The sequence below is a fragment of the Sarcophilus harrisii genome, chromosome 5 (assembly GCF_902635505.1).
Source record: "Sarcophilus harrisii chromosome 5, mSarHar1.11, whole genome shotgun sequence".
In the NCBI taxonomy this organism is placed as follows: Eukaryota; Metazoa; Chordata; class Mammalia; order Dasyuromorphia; family Dasyuridae; genus Sarcophilus; species Sarcophilus harrisii.
In genome coordinates this window covers 17,890,649-17,912,778 of record NC_045430.1, presented here as the reverse complement: position 1 = coordinate 17,912,778, position 22,130 = coordinate 17,890,649, and the positions used below count along the sequence as shown (strand labels likewise).

At 37.0% G+C, this 22,130-nt stretch overlaps 1 long non-coding RNA gene across 1 annotated transcript in view; it reads left to right on the top strand.

Moving 5' to 3' along the window:
• The first annotated feature begins 7,992 nt into the window (after nt 1-7,992).
• LOC116419353 overlaps nt 7,993-22,130 on the top strand; it is a 28,838-nt gene continuing 14,700 nt past the window's right edge. Inside the window, exon 1 of the long non-coding RNA XR_004229637.1 lies at nt 7,993-8,075. This is a non-coding gene — a long non-coding RNA (uncharacterized LOC116419353). The remainder of the gene's footprint in view (nt 8,076-22,130) is intronic.

Sequence of the window (22,130 nt, the reverse complement as noted above, 5' to 3'; positions counted from 1 at the left end):
AAATCAGGGGTGAAACAAGGTTGCCCACTACCACCAGTGGTATTCAATATTGTATAAGAAATTTTAGCTTTGGTAATAAGAGAAGAAAAAGAGATTAAAAATAATTAGAGTAGGTAATGAGGAAACCAAATTATCACTGTTTGCGATGATATGATGATATGCAGAGAGAACCCTAGAGAATCAGCTAAAAAACTATTAGAAGCAATCCACAATTTTAGTAAAGTTTCAGGATACAAAATAACTCCACATACATCATTAGCATTTTATGTATCACCAAAGTCTAGCAGCAAGAGATACAAAGAGATATTCCATTTAAAATAACTGCCACTCAGCCCTTTTTGTAGTGGCTAAAAACTGGAAACTGAATGGATGTCCATCAGTTGGAGAATGGCTGAATAAATTGTGGTATATGAATATTATGGAATATTACTGTTCTGTAAGAAATGACCAACAGGATAATTTCAGAAAGGCCTGGAGAGACTTACACGAACTGAGGCTGAGTGAAATGAGCAGGACCAGGAGATCATTATATACTTCAACAACAATACTATATGATGACCAGTTCTGATGGACCAGGCCATCCTCAGCAACGAGATCAACCAAATCATTTCTAATGGAGCAGTAATGAACTGAACTAGCTATGCCCAGAAAAAGAACTCTGGGAGATGACTAAAAACCATTACATTGAATTCCCAATCCCTATATTTATGCACACCTGCATTTTTGATTTCCTTCACAAGCTAATTGTACAATATTTCAGAGTCTGATTCTTTTTGTACAGCAAAATAACGTTTTGGTCAGGTATACTTATTGTGTATCTAATTTATATTTTAATATATTTAACACCTACTGGTCATCCTGCCATCTAGGGGAGGGGGTGGGGGGTAAGAGGTGAAAAATTGGAACAAGAGGTTTGGCAATTGTTAATGCTGTAAAGTTACCCATGTATATATCCTGTAAATAAAAGGCTATTAAATAAAAAAAAATAACTGCCACTAATACAAAATATTTGAGAATCTACCTATCAAGACAAAATCAGGAAATATATGAACACAATTACAAAACACATTCAACACAAATAAACTCAGATCTAAACAACTAGAAAAATATCAAGTGCTCTTGGATAGGCAGAGCAAATATAATAAAAATGAGAGTACTACCTAAATTAATCTACTTATTTAGTGCTATACCAATCAAACACCCAAGAAATTATTTTACAGATAGAAAAGAAAACAAAATTTGCCTGGAAGAACAAAAAGTCAAGAATTTCAAGGGAATTAATGAAAAAAAATGCAAATGAAGATGGCCTAGATGTGCCAGATCTAAAACTACATAATAAAACAGCAATCATCAAAACCATTTGATTTTGTCTAAAAAATAGAGTAGTCGATCAGTGGAATAGGTTGGGACCACAGGACAAAATAGTCAATGACTATAGTAATCCCAGCTTTTGAGATAAGAATTCATTATTTTACAAAACTTTTGGGAAAATTGGAAACTGGTATGGCAGAAAGTAGGTACCAACCCACATCTAACACTATATACCAAGATAAGATCAAAATGGCTTCATGATCTAGACATAAAGAATGATATTATAAACAAATTAGAAGAACATAGAATGGTTTACCTCTCAGATCTATAGAGGAGGAAGGAATTTGTGACCAAAGAAGAAATGAAGATCAGACAAGATTAGAAGGGATGCAATAAACTGGGAAAAGTTTTACATTCAAGTGTTCTGATAAAGGTCTCATTTCTAAAATATATAATTGACTCAAATTTATAAGAATTCAAGCGATTCTCCAATTGATAAATGGTCAAAGGATATGAAGAGGTAACCATTTCTAGTCATATGAAAAGGTGCTCTAAATCATTATTAATCAGAGAAATTTAAATTAAGACAACTCTGAGATACCACTACATATTTCTCAGATTGGTTAAGACAATGAGAAAAAGATAATGACGAATGTGGGAGGAGATGTGGGAAAACTGGGACACTAATACATTGTTGGTGGAAATGTGAACTGATCCAACCATTCTGGAGAGCAATTTGGAGCTATGCTGAAAAGATTATCAAACTGTGCATACCCTTTGATCTAGCCATGTTTCTACTGGGCTTATATACCAAAGAGATCTTAAAGGAAGGAAAGGGACCCAAATGTGCAAAAACATTTGTAGGAGCCCTATTTGTAGTAGCAAGAAACTAGAAACTTAGTGGATGCTCATCATTTGGGAAATGGCTGAATAAGTTATAGTATATGCATGTTATAGAATATTATTGTTCTATAAGAAACGATCAGCAGGAGAATTTCAGAGAGACCTGAAAAGACTTACATGAACTGATGAAAAATGAAATAAGCAGAACCAGGAGATTACTGTACATGGCAATAACAAGATTATACAATGATCAATTCTGATGGATGTGACTCTTTTCAACAATGAGATGATTCAGACCAGTTCCAATAGTGTTGTGATAAAGAGAGCCATTTACACCTAGAGAGAGGACTGTGGGAACTGAATGTGATTCACAACATAGCATTTTCATTCTTTTTTTTTGCTTGCATTTTATTTTCTTTCTCATTTTCCCCCAGTTTGATTTGTTTTTTCTTGTGCAGCAAGATAATTATATAAATTGTATGTATGCATATATTGGATTTAACACATTTCTACCATATTTAACATAAAAAGAAAGAAGTGCTTGAAATGGGGTGGGAGCAAAACTTGATTCCTTCCTTTTATGTTTCTCAGCAGAAAAATGGCACCGAGACAGTAGGATGCTCTCATACTCTTAACCCAGAGGTCTTTTTTTGCAAGACAATTAATTTTTTTCATTCTTATAACCATCCTACCTTTTTCTATAAGTGGCCTCAGGGTACACATACATGAACATTTCATGCTGATTAAGATATTAATATGAAAGATGAAACCCTGGCTGGGGATAGGTAATAATGCTTAAGAAAATATCAACATAAAGCATAATTGAAAGGCCTCCCTTGGTAGCCAAAGTCATTCTGACAAGACTTCTGTCAAGTTTTTCTCCTTATAGGATCATGGATTGAGTGCTGAAAGGGACCTCAGAAGGTCTCTCTTTTACAGATGAGAAAACTGAGGTCCAGGAAACTGAAGTGACTTACTTAAGCTTCCTTTACTAAGGCAGATAGGTCTCTCCCCTGCAAATTAGGGTTGCCTAGGACCCTGAGAAGTTAGTTGCCTAGAACCTTGAGAGATTAGGCAAACTTCCCAGCATAACACAGGTAGTATATATCTTTGAGACTATCTACTTGATTCTCTAGAAACTTCCTCTACGTATTCCTGTTGTTTCTCTTTCCCTTTTCCCACCCCTCTGCACTCACCTCAGCCAAATGATACAGGGAATACTTCTGAAGAGAGGTATCCTATTGCTGAGGTGGGGGTGACAGTAGTTACTAGTAAAAAAGTCTTTTCTTCCCCTCACCCAAGGAGTCTAACACTAAATTTCCCTGTATCAATTAGGATTTTAACTCCTCCCCACCAATTCTGAGAATTATTGTTGACTGTCTTCTTTATAAGAGCCGGATGCTGGGTTCTGTTCCACCTCTTGCCCCCTCACTCACTATCATCCCAAATCTAAAATGATTAGCTCGTGGCCAGCACCTTTTCCCCTACTGCCTTAGAATAAACTCTGAACCTTTTTCTATCACGTCCAAAGGACTGTGAGTCTCACTTAAGAAATGGAGCACAGGCTGCTTATTATTGTTTTCCTTGAAATTTTCTAGCTCTGGGTTGCCTCTACTTAAATGAATCACTGATAGGAAAATAACTCAATGAATGGAAAATTCAATTACACTCTTCAATGAATAAAGAAAAGGATTTTGATGAGGTCTGAGCATCTTCCCATCCAGGTTACCTGGCATAATCCAGATCACGCTAGTCTAGGATTCACCCAAGGAATTGTTAACAAGTGGAGGTTAGAGATTTGCTTTTCCTGGATCATGGAGAAGCCATTGATTCTCTCCTCCTCATTTTAAATGTGAAGAAATTGAAGCTCTGGGAAGTAATTTGTTCAAGGTCAAACAGGGAGTAAATATAACTCACAGCTTGAAACTCATTTACATAAGATTCTCCTCATAGGTAAAATTGATTACTCAATGAGGGGCAGAGTTGGCAAGAACAAGAAAGAGAAGAGAGATACTGGTTTTTTGACTTACAGGTTCAAGAAAGAAAACACAGGATTCAAGATTCATTTCAGGTCCCTGAAAGGAGAAAAGACTCTGGGAAGAAGCCAACATGTAGAGGATATAGCACTTCAATCATACTCCCACCCCGAGTTAATCCCTACAATAATAGAGATTTTGTGGAATTCTGTCTTGGGACTCCCTGGGACACTCTCTCTCTCTCTCTCTCTCTCTCTCACACACACACACACACACACACACACACACACACTCTCTCTCTCTCTCTCTCTCTCTCTCTCTCACACACACTCTCTCTCTCTCTCTCTCTCTCTCTCTCTGTGTCTCTCTGTCTCTCTTTGTCTCTGTCTCTCTCTGTTTCTGTCTCTGTCTCTGTCTCTCTGTGCGTCTCTGTGTCTGTCTGTCTCTTAAATTTTTTGCTCCTTATTTATTCACTCTTTATTTTCGGGCATATTCTCATTTGTGTAACTTCTTTGATTTCTGTTTGTTCTCACCTTGACTAAATGGATTTGTTTGCTATCTGTAGCCTGTGTTCATTATGGAATTGACATTTTGGGGGAAAAGAAATTAAGCCGTGGATATGCACTTTGGAACATACCTTCCCCATTAAGGAACAGGAATTAGGAACTCACCTTGAACCAAAGAAGTATTTTCCCCAGACTAACAAAATTTAGGGAGGGGGCAGATAGATACTGCCTCTTTTTGAATAGAGAAGAGGGATCAGTCTCTAGTCCTAATTTCCTGAAAGGAATCAAAGTATCCCTTGGAGAAAAGTGAATGGAGAAGTCTCCAAAACTGTCTACGTGAGTTTCATCCAAAGGAGGATCATGAAAATTTTAGAGCTCAGAGGGACTATATACAACACGGAAAGGTCAGAGCCCAGAGAATATATAGAACACAGAATGTCTCAAGTGGGAGGAGCCATAGAACATAGAATATCTGAGGGTTTGTAAACATGCAAATATCAGGAAGAAAGTTTCCCTATCTGTAAAATGAAGGTGTTGGACCCGATAGACTCTAAGGCCCCTTCCAGCTTTCCTCTTACTCCATGAGGTAGGGAGGGAAAGGTATTATCCCTGTTTTTGAGATGAGGTCACTGATGTTCAGGTACTTTATATGTCTTGCCCAAATTACATGGTTAGCAAACGCCAGAGGTCAGACTGACAAATTTTAGAGCTAAAAAGAGGGATTTTTCTTTTTCCCAGAATATTTTATTTTTCCAATTACAGGTAAAAGTAGTTTTTAACATTCATTTTTGTAAGATTTTGAGTTCCCATTTTTTTCTCCCTCCCTGTCCCTTCTCTAACACAGCAAGGAATCTGATATAGGTCATACATGTACAATCAATTTTTTTAAAGGTTTTTATTTTCAAAATATATGCTTGGATAATTTTTTAACATTGACCCTTGCAAAACCTTGTGTTCCAAATTTCCTCCCTTTCCCCTACTCCCTCTCCTAGATAGCAGGTAATCCAATATATGTTAAACATGCTAAAATGCATGCTAAATCCAATATATGTATACATATTCATATAATTATTTTACTGTACAAGAAAAATCCAATCAAAAAGGAAAAAAATGAGAAAGAAAACAAAATGCAAGCAAAGAACAACAAAAAGTGAAAATGCTGTGTTGTGATCCACACTCAGTTCCCACAGCCCTCTCTGGATGCAGATGGTTCTTTTCATCACAAGATCCTTGGAATTGGTCTGAATCATCTCATTGTTGAAAAAAGCAACATTCATCAGAATTGATCATTGTATAATCTTGCTGTTGCTACGTATAATGATCTCCTGGTCTTGCTGATTTCACTCAGCATCAGTTCATGTAAGTCTCTCTAGGCCTCTCTGAAATCATCCTGCTGATTATTTTTTACAGAACAATAATATTCCATAACATTCATATACCACAATTTATTCAGCCATTCTCCAGTTGTTGGGCATCCACTCAGTTTCCAGTTCCTTGCCACTAAAAGGGCTGCCACAAACATTTTTGCACATGTGGGTCCCTTTCCCTCCTTTATGATCTCTTTGGGATATAAGGCCCAGTAGAAACACTGCTGGATCAAAGGGAATACACAATTTGATAATCCTTTGGGCATAGTTACAAATTACTCCCCAGAATGGTTGGATCAGTTCACAATTCCACCAACAATGTATGTGTCCCAGTTTTCCCACATCCCCTCCATCATCTTTTCCTGTCATCTTAGCCAATCTGAGAGGTGTGTAGTAGTACCTCAGTGTTGATTTAATTTGCATTTCTCTGATCAATAATGATTATGTACAATCATTTAAAATACATTTCCATACTTGTCATCTTGTACAAAAAGAAAATCAGAACAAAAGGGAAAAAACATGAGAAAGAAAAAAACAAATAAAACAAGGTAAAAATAGTAGATGAGGCTGGAAAACATTTATTTCATGTTCAAGTTCAAGTGCCCAATCCATGACACTAACCTGCCTTCTAACCTTATGTATACCTATAACTTAGTAAGCATAATAGTACCGAGATACAAAAAGGCCTGTTACAGTAAACTTTTCCCACAGGCACTGAGCCAGAGTACAGTGGAGTTTGCCTGAAGCTGCCTGGCATCTTGTTGGTAGACTGGCGTGATCCCCAGGGCTTTAGCTTTCCCCCTTCCATGTTCCCTCCCCCTTCTGGAGGAGAAAAGGCACGACGCCTAACCAGACACCCAGAGATGAGTGAGAGAGTGAGTCACAGCTCATTCAGACGCCTTTGGGAAGAAAAATCTCCACTTTGTCTCAGCCCTTTAAGCACTTGCTATAAATTTGAGAAATGAATGTGAGCAAGGCAAGCTAGAAGCAGGCACACCTTCTGATAATGGACTTGTATTTAATAGATGCAGAGCTTTTAAAAACCAGCTTGTGTTTCCCAAACTCATCCAAATCACAAGCCCAGGGCGGAGCAGAACTGGTCCCTGTGTATTCAAAGTCTCATAGAAATGCAGTTTCTCCAATGGCCTCTGATGGGAAAGGGCCATTATGATATAGGGCAGCCATTTGTCAAGTATAGGATCAAAGAATATCTGAATTGGGAGAGGTCTTGGGATACAGACTATCAGAGCTGGGAAGGAGCTAAGAATATGGAATGTTAAATCTTAGAAAGTCCTTAGAACATGGGATATCAAAGCTTAAATGGACCTTGGAATGTAGAACATCTATCTGAGTTGGGGGAAGGAACCTTAGAACCTGAAAACGTCAGATCTAGGTGGGGTTATAGACTCAGAGAATGTCAGAGCTGGGAGAGTCTATAGAACATAGAGAAAAAAAATGTTAAAGCTTAGAGAGTCCTTAGAACATGGGATATCAAAGCTTAAATGGACCTCGGAACATAGAACATGGTGGGGGGGGGGGAGCCTTAGAACATGAAAATGTCAAATCTAGATGGGATTAGAATGTCAGAGCTGGAAGGAACCTTAAAACATAAAATGCCAGAGCTGGTATTAAAGGGGGATTAGAACAGGTGATGTCAGGGCTGGGAGGGAGCTTAGAATAGGGGATGTCTGGGCTGGGAGGGAGCTTAGAACAGGGGATGTCAGGGCTGGGAAGGAGCTTAGAACAGGACATGAAAGAGCTTAAAAACAATGTCAAGCCCATTTTTGCCAAACTCTCCCATTTTGTAGAAGAAAAAAATAAGGCCCAGTGATTTACCCAAAGCCACATAACTTTTTAGAGTATCCAACAGACTAGAAATCAGTTCTCTTTTAAAAATTAAAAAAAAAAATGAGTGGGGGTTCTGTTCAACTAACCTTTTAAGCTCAAATCAGATTGTTGTTGTTGCTGTTGTTGTTACTGCAGGTTAACTACAATCAACACATTGCAGGAACATGCCTCTGGATATAAAGTGATTATTTCTCTGAAAAAGTAACATGAAATGAGAATGACAGGTAATCGGTGCCATTCTTGCCTCCCTGAAAGATTCCTGTGCATTAGAACTGTAATGGATTCTGACTGTCTAACCCAACCCTCTTCAGTTTGCAGAAGAGGTAAAATGAGGTCCAAAGAGCAGTAGGGCCTTGGTTAGAGTCACAAAATAAATTAGGGGCATCATAGAAACTAGGCTTTTTGATGCCCAGGTTACTCTAGTAGCACCACTGATTGAGTGCTGGAAGGGATCTCTGTGATCATCCAATCTAACTCCCTTCATGTTACAGATAATTGAGGCATAGAGAGATTGTGTGGCTTATTTGATGTTTAATGAACCACAGAATTATATCTAAAAGAGGGTTGAAGTCACCAGCTTCACCTCCACCATTTTCAAATGAGGAAAACTGAGAAACAGACAGAGTGTGACCTGACCTAGGTAATAAAGATCATTTAATGAATCACAGAATTAAATCCAGAAGGGATTTGAGGTCACTAATATCTTTCCTATTTTATGGATGAAATGTTCAGGGTCACATAGGTAAGAAAGCCTCATGGGTAGAATTTGAACCTAAATCCTGTGATTCCAGTGCCAGCCATCTTTCCACTGAGATTTGCAGAAAGATGAATGAGCCCCAAACCTTGCCTTTAGAGAGCTTGAAACATAATTGATTAAATATGATGTGCATATGTCTTATGTCTATATGTACATATGGATCTATGTATGTATGGGATTTATGCATCAAGGAAGATTTGGGAATAGAACTAAGATCTCTTCTAGAAGTCTATGGGGTTTTGGCCAATATTAGCAGCCATCCCGTTAACTACCCAATGTATATAACAGGAATACAAAGGTTGGGGAGGTGACTACAGGCTTGGATAATCAGGGAAGACTTCCTGGAAGTGGTACTTTGATCAGGCTTTGAATGATGAATATGATTCAGAAATCAGGATTTAAGCAAACCAACCCAAGTCTATTGGTTCAAAGTAATCACATGATTTAGAGCTGGAAGCACCTCAGAAACAATTTAGTCTAACTTGCTTTCTTTTTTCTCAATAGTATTTTATTTTTCTAAATACATGTAAAGAGAGTTTTCAACATTCATTTTTGTAAAACTTTGTTTTCCATTAACTCTCTCTCTCAACCCCCCTCTCCCTAAGATAGCAAACAATCTGATACAGTTTAAACATGTGCAGTTCTTTTAAAAATCTTTCTATATTTGTCATGGTGTGCAAGAAAAGTAAGACCAAAGGAGGAAAAAGCATGAGAAAGAAAAAAAGCAAACAAACAAGCAAAAAGTGAAATTACAATGCTCTGGTCCACATTCAATCTCTGTTGTTCTTGCTCGAGATTTAGATGGCATTTTCCATCCTAAGCCTATTGGAATTGCTTAGATCACAACATTGCTGCTAACTTCCTTTCTTTTCCAAATGATGAAAGAGCTACAGAGAGGTTGTAATCTTGGAACCCAGGACTGATAGATCCAGAGCTGGAAAGAAAACTTAGAAACCATCTAGTTGAACTTTTTTCATTTATAGAGAAGGAAATGTGAGATTTGGAGAGGGTAAATGACTTAGGATCATCGGATGACAGATTTAAAGCTAAAAGGGACCTTATCAGTCAATTGGTCAAATTCACTTATTTCACAGTGTAAGGACGTTCATAGAATTTTAGTTAGTCACTCAGTTCCAAAGCTTACAATTAGCAAAGAAAGAACTCATCAGCATATGGCACCATAGTGCATAGTATGTAGTGCCTGGAATCAGGAAAACTCATCTTCCTGAGTTCAAATCTGGTCTCATATATTTGCTACCTGTGTGACCCTGTTTGCCTCAGTTTCCTCAAATGAGCTAGAGAAGGAAATGGCAAACACTCTGTATCTTTGTCAAGAAAATCCCTAATGGAATCATAGACAAGATTGAACAGTGGGATTCAGAGGTATGTTTTCTAAGTTCAAATCTTTCAATTATATTGAATGCCTTGTAAGTACCAAGGCTGGTCAAGTAATAACATTCTCTCCTGTCCGACTCTGACTTCAAGTTTTCCCACTGTACTGTATGCCTTCCTCCCTCTGGACTCAGTTTCCTTCTTTGTAAAATGAGGGGGAAGAAAGTGAGACCACTAAGGTGTCTTGCAGCTACAAGTCTCTGATCCAATGAATGGGTTTGAGTTTAAGAAATAACTCCCCAAAGTGAACAATAGTTAAATTGATTACCTATCAACTTGGATTACCTCTGCTGAATTCCTAAACTCAGATTCATTTTCTTTCCACACTTATATTCTGTGACTATCTTTCCCAAGGGACCGTGGGTGGAAACTAGGAAATATGAACCATTTAACATTAACCTAGACATCTTCCAAAGTGGGACTGTAAGCCAGGAGTTACAACAGATTTCCAAAAGAAGTATGAAGCCAAATTGAATTATGTTTAGATTTCACATTGGTGTGAGTCATAAAACCATTTCTAAGGTTTTTTTGCGGGGGGTAATAAGGGGGGCAGTTGGATTCATTGGTATAATTCCTCCTATTGGTATCTCTATGTGAGGAACTTCTGCAATTGTAAATCAACTTCTTCAGAAGTACTGAGTAAATCAATCAGAATACTGAGAAAATCTTAGAGCTAGAAGAGACATTGAAAACCCCACTTTACAATTTAGGAAATTGAGATCCAGGAAGATTTAGTGTCTTGTACATAGGTAGTATACATCAGAATTATTTAGAATCCTGGTTTTCTAACTCTAGACACTTGCCCAAGGTCACACATTGTCATTAGATATCAATAGTGTGACTTGTATTCAAGTATTTCTTGCTCTTTATCCACTACCTCACACTGCTTCTTTTTTTTCCTTGAATGAAAACAGGCAACAATAGGTAATAACAGAATAGACATAGAATAATAATTATAGTTAATAAGAGAATGACACTGTTCCTTCATTATATCATTGGACCCTCACAGCACACCATGCCAGGAAAACTCTATAGGAGCGGTCTTCCTATAATAAATGGGGAAACTAATGTTTAGAGAAAAGAATGTGATTTTCCCAAAGTCACAAGCTGAGTAAAATGGGGGATCCTCAGGTATTCAGAGAAGGAGTCCTCTTGATCTCCAACCTACCCAACAAATGAGACCAGAAAGGGAAAAAAAAGGAGAAAGAACATAAAATGGAAGCAAACAGTGACAAAAAGAGTGAAAATGCTATGTTGTGATTCACACTCAGTTCCCACAGTCCTCTCTCTGGGTGTAGATGGCTCTCTTTATCATAAGACTATTGGAATTGGGCTGAATCATCTCATTGTTGAAAAGAGCCATGTGTATCAGAATTAAACCTTGTATAATCTTATTGTTGCCATGTATAATGATCTCTTGATTCTGCTCATTTCACTTAACATCAGTTCATGTAAATCTCTCCAGATCTCTCTAAAATCATCTTCCTGATTGTTTCTTATAGAACAACAATATTCCATAACATTCATATACAATAACTTTTTCAGGCATTCTCCTGATGGGCATCCACTTAGTTTCCAATTTCTTGCCACTACAAAAAGGGCTGCCACAAACATTTTTTGTGCACATGGATCTCTTTCCCTTCTTTAAGATCTCTTTGGGATATAAGCCTAATAGACGCACTGTTTGATAACTTTTTGAGCATAGTTCTAAACTGCTCTCCAGAATGGCTGGATCCATTCACAACTCCATCAACAATGCATGTGTCCCAGTTTTCCCACATCCCCTCCAACATTTGTGATCTTTTCCTGTTATCTTAGCCAATCTGGGAGTTATGGAGAGGTATCTGAGTTGTCTTAATTTGCATTTCTCTGATTAATAGTTATTTAGAACAACTTTTCATATGACTAGAAATAGTTTCAGTTTCTTCATCTGAAAATCATCCTTTGACCTTTTATTTCCTTTGACCATTTATTTATCAATTGGAGAATGGCTTGAATTCTCATAAATTTGAGTCAATGCTCTCTATATTTTAGAAATGAGGCCTTTATTAGAATTCTTAAATGTAAAAATGTTTTCCCAATTTATTGCTTCCCTTCTAATCTTGTCTGCATTAGTTTTGTTTGTACAAAACTTTTAAACTTAATATAATCAAAATTGTCTATTTGGTCTTCAAAAATGAGTTCCAGTTTTTCTTTGGTCACAAATTCCTTTCTTCTCCACAGATCTGAGAGGTAGACTATCCTATGTTCTTCTAATTTGCTTATAATATCACTCTATGTCTAAATCATCAACCCATTTTGATGGGTTTTATCTTGGAATCTTGGAATATGGTTTTAGGTGTGGGTCATTGTCTAACTTCTGCCATACTAGTTTCCAATTTTTCAAGAAGTTTTTTTCAAATAGTGGGTTCTTATCCTAAAATCTGGGATCTTTGGGTTTGTCAAACACTAGATTGCTACAGTTATTGACTATTTTGTCCTGTGGACCTAATCTCTTCTACTGATCGACCACTCTATTTCTTAGCCAATACTAAATGGTTTTGATGACTGTTGCTTTATAATATAGTTTTAGGTCTGGCACAGCTAGGCCAGACGTGTTGCTTTATTAATCATGTTGGGAGAGAAAAATAAGAGTAAAAAGGAAAAAACCACGGAAGAGATTTAAAAGAAAACAGAAAAAAGCAGTGAACACAGAACATATTGATTTACATTCAGTCTCCTTAGTTCTTCTTCTGATTGCAGATGGCATTTTCTGTCCGAAGTCTATTGGGATTGCTTTGGATTACTGAATCACTGAGAAGAACCAGGCCTTTCCCAATTGCTCATCGCACAATCTTGCTGTTATTGTGTATAATGAATTCCTGATTCTGCTTGTTTCATTCAACATCAGTTCATGTAAATCTTTCCAGGCCTTTCTAAATTCAGCTTGTTTATCATTTTTATAGCACAATAATATTCCATTACCTTCATATACCACAGGTTGTTCAGCCATCCCCAATTGATGGGCATCAAGTAGCCCAGATTCTTTTTTTTTTATTTAATAGCCTTTTATTTACAGGTTATATGCATGGGTAATTTTACAGCATTAACAATTGCCAAACCTCTTGTTCCAATTTTTCACCTCTTACCCCCTACCCCCTCTCCCAGATGGCAGGATGACCAGTAGATGTTAAATATATTAAAATATAAATTAGATACACAATAAGTATATATGACCAAACCGTTATTTTGCTGTACAAAAAGAATCAGACTCTGAAATATTGTACAATTAGCTTGTGAAGGAAATCAAAAATGCAGGTGGGCATAAATATAGGGATTGGGAATTCAATGTAATGGTTCTTAGTCATCACCCAGAGTTCTTTCTCTGGGCGTAGCTGGTTCAGTTCATTACTGCTCCATTGGAAATGATTTGGTTGATCTCATTGCTAAGGATAAGTAGCCCAGATTCTTGAGGCACAAATTTATCTCCAGATCTTACTGAATTCCTCACCTCCTCTTCCTCCAAAGGTAATTTTTTATATTGGTTTCACTCCATTGCTTAACTTGAAATTTTGCCAATAATATCCTTCCACCAACTAGACTCACTTGCTCTTGTTTTTAGTGCCAAAAAATTATTGTGCCTCTGTGAGGTAAATATTGGGATAAAAAGTAGGAGAAAAAGGAGACTTCTGGTATAATAGAGAATACTGGATTCTGAGTCAGAGGATTAAAGTCCTATTGTATGCTACCTATGTGACCTTTCACAAGTCATCCCCCCTCTTTGAGTCTCAGTTTCTGCACATTTAAAATTTGGGTCTAGATGCCTCTGGAGAAGAAATTGAGGGTGGTGATTTTGCACATCTCTCATTCACTCAAATCCAATTTACTTGCAAGCCATAGCATAGTCCTCTCCAAGAATGGAGGACAACAACAAGAACAAGAGTTGAATCCACCTTGTCCTGTATTTGTACTCAGCTTCCTATGGCTTCTACTGCTAGGTTTTTGTGATATATTTGAATAATTAGTACTGACCTCTGTTGAACAAAAGGGAATACAATCCCCAGTTGATTTTGCCCCTGTATCATAGGATTGTTGCCAGGATCAAATGAAATAGCACTTGTGAAAAGTGCTTAGCTCAGGCTCTGGCACATATTAGGTGCTATAGAAATGCTTATTCCCTTCACTCTTGTTCTTGTTGGAGGAAGGGCAGTTGTGTTCCTGCTCTAACAGGTCACTGCCTCTCACCATAGTCCTTTGTTTCCAGAGAGACAATCCTGCAAGTTTTGAGGGCACTCTTGATTTCCTTTAGCATCTGATTTTTGGTTTTCCCTTGAATTAGTGGTACCTGTGCACCCTCTACAGGCATTTGGGGGGATTTGCCAAATTTGGAAAATAATGAGTTAAGTCCTATTCAGTGAGGAATGAGTTACTCACTGACTTCAGGCTGTGTCTCCATCTGTAAAATGGTGATAATAACAACAGTTATAACTATATCACAGGGTTCTTGTGAGACACAAGTTAAATAGGCCATAGAAAGCACTTTGTAAACATTAATGTGTCATATTTAGCCCACTTTTATTATGCATCAAAATATTTACTGCCAACTTTTTGTGGTAGCAATTAAATTTCTAAATAAAGTAGGTGACTATAATAAAAGGACTGTCTGAATAAATTGCTGTATATGAATATAAGGTACTATTATACTATAAGAAATGACACACTCTATTGGGGTCTGTATCCCAAAGAGATCATAAAAAAGGGAAAGCACCCATATGTACAAAAAAGTTCATGGCAGCCCTTTTTTAGTGGCAAGAAACTAGAAACTGAGCGGATGCTTATCAGTTGGAGAATGGCTAAATAGTTATGGTATATGTATATTATGGAATATTGTTCTAAAAGAAACGATCAGCAGGATGATTTCAGAGAGGCTTGGAGAGACTGACATGAATTAATTCTGAGTGAAGTGAGTAGAACCAAGGGAACATTGTACATGGCAACAACAAGATTATATGATGATCAATTCTGATGGACGTGGCTCTTTTCAATAATAATAAACCAAAAGATTAAATGGAAATTAACTTATCATTTGATATAAATTTTGATTTTACTTATGTATACATTTTGTCATCTGCCAATAGAAAGCATGCTTCTTGAATGAATTAAATATTAAAACATTTCTTAATCACTAGTTACCAATCAGAGCAGCTAAGTGCCACAATGGATAGAATGTTGGGCTTAGAGTCAGAAAAGACTCATTTTGTGAGTACAAATCTGACCTCAGACACTTACTAGTTGTGTGACTCTGGGCACATCACTTCACCCTGTTTGCCTCAGCTTTCTAATTTGGAAAATAAGCTAGAGAATGAAATGGCAAACTACTCTAGCATCCTTGCCAAGAAAATTCCAAATGATGTCACAAAGAGTTGGACATGATTGAACAACCACAATAAATTTATCAAGTACCCTGCTAAGTGCTAGAGATGCAAATAAAAAGCAAAGAGAGTCTCTGTCCAGTCTTTGTCCTTAAGATGCCAGTACCTAGCAAGGGTGGCTGGGCCAGACAAACAGTTAAGAGAAGGATAAATTGGGTTATGGAGGAGAAATTCTATAAACAGCTTCTAGGAACAATGGGATTTGATTTGATTTGATTAGCATTACATAAACAGAAGGGTGAGGAAAGCATCTCTAGAATTGTCCATCTCCAACCAGAGCTGCTTTACAAAGTAAAAAAGGAAACTGAACTCAAAAGGATGCAAAAGTTCTTTAAAAGAGCTGCTTGCAGATGCTGGGGGAACCAGTGGTCCCTAGCCCCCATCTCCCTACTATGGTTCCTATTTCCTTCCTATCCAGGGCCATCTTCAGTCACCAGGGAGTAGTAGCTGAAATGGAGCTGACTGGGTCAAGTGGGGGAAGTACGATGGTCACTAACTCATAGTGCAGATCCGAGGTGCGAGTTGTTGAGATAAAACATTAAGACCACCATGGTCTCTGTTCTAGTTATTGAAGTTGTTGATGAGAATGTGTTAGAGGGAGTGAAGTAAAATCCCTGGAGTTCTTTGATTTGTTAGCACCAATTGCTGTTGATTGAAGGTTAGTTGTTGAAAAGGAACAATCAGACAGGAGGAGAACTAGGAAAAAGGTGTACCCTGGGAGCTAAGGGAGAGTCCAGAAGTAGAGCTGGTGGATTGAAGAAAATAAGGAACCTGGGAAAAGATTATTCTTAAAAGGAGGAAGGTATTTATCATATAGGGTCATAGATATACAGCTGGGATAAACCCCAGAAGCCCCTTCACCTTCGAGCCCTTAATTTCAGCTCCTCATTCTATACTACTATAAATGATGAAGTTGCCTCCTCATTGGAAAGATCATATAATCTTAGATCTAGGATTTGGAAGGAACCTCAGAATTCATCAAGCCCAATCCCCTCATTTTACAGATAAAGATACTGAGACCCAGGGAAATTTTAATAGTTTACTGCAGTAAGAAGCTACTGTATCCATAGCGATGAAAAATGTAGAATTGAATTGGATTTTCTTGTCTATAAAAATGGAAGAGGAGATGAGCTTAATGGCTTATAAGGTCCTTTATGGCTTGAAATCTGGGATCTGATCAACTGAATTGATCATAAAATAAGTTCCTAAGGACTTGGGGAGAGGTTAGTGAAGTTCTGGAGTAGCTGCTGATGGAAATAGGATGCAGAAGCCAAAGTCTATGAATAAAGCTGGGATGTGTCATGGCTCCCTGGTCATCTTGAACTTGAGCAGACTTGGTGGTTGGCTCTAGTTCAGGTCTCATGCCTTTACAGTCATCAGGTGAGATCAGTTTTTCAGTGTTTTACCTGCTATAGCTTGGGGAGCTGCAACTCCACCATGGGTCATTCATTTTACCTTTCCTCCCTAAAAATCCCCATAAATCATATGGACAAGCCCCCAAGGTCAGTCAGGGAGTCTGGGAGTGAAAGCGAGAGAACATTTATCTTTGAATGATAACATGTCTCTCTTATGGATGACTTTCAATAAGAAGGGGATAACAATTCATAGGTTTCAGTCAAAGAGAAGCAGCTCCTCCACTTTCAATGTTCATTTGATTTGCCCCACATGGCCACCAGACACACGCATTAAAAATAGGAGAGAGCTGTATTATCTTCTTGAATAGGGCTTATAATTACAGAACTGGCTATGTCAACATCCCTGAAAACATTCAAGTTACCTGAAGTATAATTATAAACATGTTGCTAAGAGACAGAGACCAGATACAAATGCAATTTGGATCATTGTAAGTGGCCTGTGGAAGTGTCTCCAAGTGATTACTTAAGAAAGGGAGAATGGAAATTAGCAAGTTCTGGGACATAATTAGGAGGACCGTGACCTGATCTTTTAGGCGTTTTTGGCAGAATGAAATTCTGATCCAAGGAACCCTTGGCATTCAGGAAGGGTACAATTACACCGTCTGAGAGTCACAAGATCCCTGAAGCGGACATGTCTTTGTGCCTCATATCCTTGTATATCCCAGCTTCTTAAACTAGGGTTCAAGACCCCACATAGCATTTTATAAGTTAATGTGGGAGATGTGAAATTATAATTTATTATCAGTAAATTTTGATTTTATATATCTGTACACTCAGGGTCATATAACAATTTCTTGGGTGAAAAGGGATTGCAAGTGGAAAAAGTTTAAGAAGCCTTGCTAAAATTACGGTTTGGTCATGTATACTTATTGTGTATCTAATTTATATTTTAATATATTTAACATCTACTGGTCATCCTGCCATCTGGGGGAGAGGGTGGGGGGAAGGAGGAGAAAAATTGGAACAAAAGGTTTGGCAATTGTCAATGCTGTAAAACTACCCATGCATATAACTTGTAAATAAAAAACTATTTAAAAATAAATAAAAATAGGCTTTAACTCTCAGGAAAATTAAAAAAAAGAAGAAGCCCTGCTGTACACTAGCTAGAAGTGAGTCAGTTTGAAAATAACCAACATATGTAATTGTGTTTTCTCTTCCCCAGGAAAATTTTGTCCTTTGGCACGACTATTAGAATGAAAATTTATTAAGGCCATATTTTTAAAAAATCTTTTATGAAGACTAAAAAGCTTTTTTAATCTTTAAGGCCACATTTTTAAATCTTTTATGAAGGCTAAAATTATTTTTAACTAAACTTGATATCTTTTCTAGTACCAACAAATGGGGGGCATTTAATAAGCATTGAATGGATGAGTGAAAGAGTCATATCAGCACTTGGGACTTGCCCTATGGTAGAATGTAGGGATCAGTTTTCTGAGCAAGTGTGAGTCTAAGATGATATGGTATTGGAAGATGCTTCATGCTCTATCTCAGATGAGATTAACTGAAATTCTGTCCCACTACCTTAAGGGCATGTCGGAGAACAAAGATATAACAAATCCACCCCATAAAGTCAATGTGCATCCTGTCCTTCAAAACCAGGATTATCGAGGAATTTCACTGCATTAGGAAAGAAGTTATGTATCTAACAACCATTTCCCCCTGTGGGAAAACTTCATTGTATTGTCTGAATCTAGTTCAGCATGGATGAGAGATCAGGCTTGTTGCTTAGAGACCAGATTTGTTTAATGTCTAACTGAGGATGTCCAGGTTATTCTGACCCCAAAAAGCCTTCTGGGGATATGAAGGTTGATATAAAAAATGAGGAGTTTCATTCTTGCATTCTGGGTGACCTACATGGCTAATCTGGAAACTACCTCCATGTTGATCAATATGCTATTATTTCTTTGTTCCTTTGAATCTTACATAATGTGTAAGTCATAGAAGTGGGGGGAGCACTTATTTAGGCTCTTCCCTCTTCTAGAGGACTTAATGAATTTTTTCCTCAGTTCTGAGTTGTTCTTGACTGATACATCTCTCTTCCTGCCCAGTAGTCATGGGGTTCTAGCTGATTTCAGGAATGATATCAAGTCATATTTCCTTTGTGTTGTGTTAAGAAGGGAGGCTTCCAACAACTCCTCCATTATGATTTCTCTAAAAGTGTATTATACCCTTTCATCTATACATCTTCTTCTTGAAACTGTAAGTCTGCCTTCCATATTTCCTCTACTGATAGTTTCTCACCCCATATACCACAGGTCATTCACAAAGAGAAAGGACAAGTAGAGAAACTGTTATTTGTTTTTATCCTGCTACCTTCTGTCTCAGTCAGCCTTTTCTTTTTTTAGTAAAGATTTTTATTTTCAAAACATATGCATAATTTTCAACATTCATCCTTGCAAAACCTTGTGATCCAAATTTCTCCCCCTTCCTCCATCTCCTCCCCAAGTCTGCAAGTGATTAACATGTTAACATGTGCAATTCTTCTATATATATATTTCTACACATATCATGCTGCACAAGAAAAATCAGATCAAAAAGGAAAAAAATGAGAAAGAAACAAAATGCAAGAAAACAACAACAAAAAGTGAAAATACTATGTTGTGATCCACCCTCATTCCCCACAGTCCCTTCTTTAGGTGCAGATGGCTCTCTTCATCACAAGACCATTGGAATTGACCTGAATCACCTCTCAGCCAGTACCTTTTCAAAGATTATCTCTGGCATATAGAATCCACTTCCTCCTCATATCCTTTCTTTTCCTCCAAGGCTTAGTTTATTTACTTTTTTTGTGATGTCTTTCCTGACTACATCTGAAATTTTCCCATGGAAGAAGGGGACGATGGAAAATAAATGTGGTCAATAGTCAATAAACATTTATTTGTTAAATGTGCTATATGATGGATATTATGCTAAGCCCTGGGGATACAAATATGAAAAAGAAAACTCTCACAGAGCTGACAATCTAACTGAGAAGACAAATCACAGAAGGAGAGTGAAAAAAGGAGTAGGAGGTACCTGGATCCATATCATGGCGAATAAATGAAAGAAATTTCAATGTAGTGCAGTCTGATGGGAAATGAAAAGAGTTCTTTCCTTATTGGAGATTTTGGAATTCAGGACTCTGCCCTCGAATCCAAGGCAGAGAAGTAGTGATGAGATATAAGTACCAAGGCTGATTCAATTTGCCAGGATGATGGGGTTTCCCAATGATGAGGTTCCTGGGGCATGGTGGAGAAGTTAGAGAAGTTCTAAGGTAGCATATTTATCAGGAAGAGAATGAGGTAAAAAAAAGCAAAGAAATAAACAAAATAAAATAAAGATATAAATAAATAAAGGTATAAATAAAAGTTGGAAGATTAAATAATCACAGAATTTGAATATTGTGAGGGACATTGGTATTCACCCGGTTTAGGAATTTTTAACCTAGAATGTAGGGTCTGTAGTTAGATTTCAGGGTATCCATAAACTTGGATGAGAAATAATTCATATTTTTAGACTGATGTCTAAAAGGAAGCCACGATATCCTTCAAATATTTAAAGATATTATTTTGAGAAATGGATAGGCTTTACTAGACTGACAAAGGGGTCCATTAGATGAAAAATAAGGTTCTTAATGTCTGGTCTAGTCAAGGGCTTCTTAAATTTTTTCCACTCATGGTTCCATTTCCCCTGAGAAATTTTTATACAATTCCAAGTATATATGTATATAAAATAGGTATACAAATAAAACATTTGCTGATAATAAATCATAATTTCATGATTTCCACATTCAGTTGTATGGCTTCATATGGGATCACACCCCATAGTTTAAAAAACTTAGGTCTAATATAATTCATATCTGAAAGAAATCCCCAATGATTTTCAATTTTTGTATATCCACTATTTCATGCATAATGGATGCTTAGTAAAATACTTGTTCATTTGAATCAAATTGAAGTTTGTTTTTTTGTTTTTTTTTTTTTTTTTGCTGAGAATGAAAAATGAGAGAAAACACGCAAAACCATCTGATCCACACAAGAATCTTTCTCTGCTGTTCCCTCATTATATGTGTACTGGTCAACACTGTCATCTGAGAACAGGAACATCTGACAGAGAAAACATCCTGATCATTTTTTAAGTAGCATTATAAAGGTTAACCAAACATTTTCCTCACAATAACTATGAAAGAAAGTAGGGCATGTATTGATGTTATAGTTTTATTTTTAATAGCATTATATATTTTTATTTTTAAATATTTTAATAGCTTTATAAGGTTAACAAAACACTTTCCTCACAATAACTATGAAAGAAAGTAGGGCAGTATTGATGTTATAGTTTTATTTTTAAAAAATTATTGATATCTCTTTTTAAAAAAATCATCTTTAATTCCTAATATACTATTTTATCTCCCATTCCCAGAAAGCCATCTTTTAGATTAGAACAAAGAATTAAAAGGAAAGAGAAAAGTAGCATTATTATTTAAATAATGTATAATAATATATTATATATATAAAATATAATAAATAATAATAAAATATATTTTAAATAAGATGAGAATATTGAGGCTCAGAGAGGTCATAGGATCATAGAGATGATGAGATGTTAGTGTCATGTAGATCAATCTCTTCATTTTCCAGATGAGGAAACAGAGACCCAGAGAAGGAATCTGCCCCAAATCACAAAGGGTATAAGAAGAAGAGATTGGATTTGAATTCAAGTCCAGTGAATTTATCTTTCATGAACGTTTTGTCAAACCACACTGCCGTAATCACCAAGGTAGTAATTGTTAGGGTCAGGATTCCAGACTCTAGGCCCAGTGTTCCTTCTGCTATAACACCCTGCAACTGTGTCCCTTCTTTTTGTTGTTTGTCCTTTGTTCTCAGAGAGAGTCATGACATCAGGGAGGTGATGCCATGACATGCAAGTGAATTGGATTTACATGAGGAAGGGATAGGCAAGGTCACCTGCCTCACTTTCCTCTCCAGAGCCATCTGGGTCCAGTGGCCAGATAGAGATCAGGACAACTGAAGGTAACCCTGGATACAATGGGAGACCTTTTTAAGCTAAGATCTTCAACAGATCTCACACCCATTGAGTGAGTAAGGCTAGGTAGCAATTAAGGCAAAGAATCACCTTTTCCATCTAATATTCTAGAAGATATGAATGATTCATTTAATCATGTCAGGTTAGCAAGCGATGGCTTTGCTCTCCTCACTAGTACAATCTTCCATGATTTCTCTGAAGGACTTAAGATGAAAAAAACCTATCCATAACCAAACAAGGAACTGATTGTGTCTAAATACAAACTAAAGCATTCTCACTTTA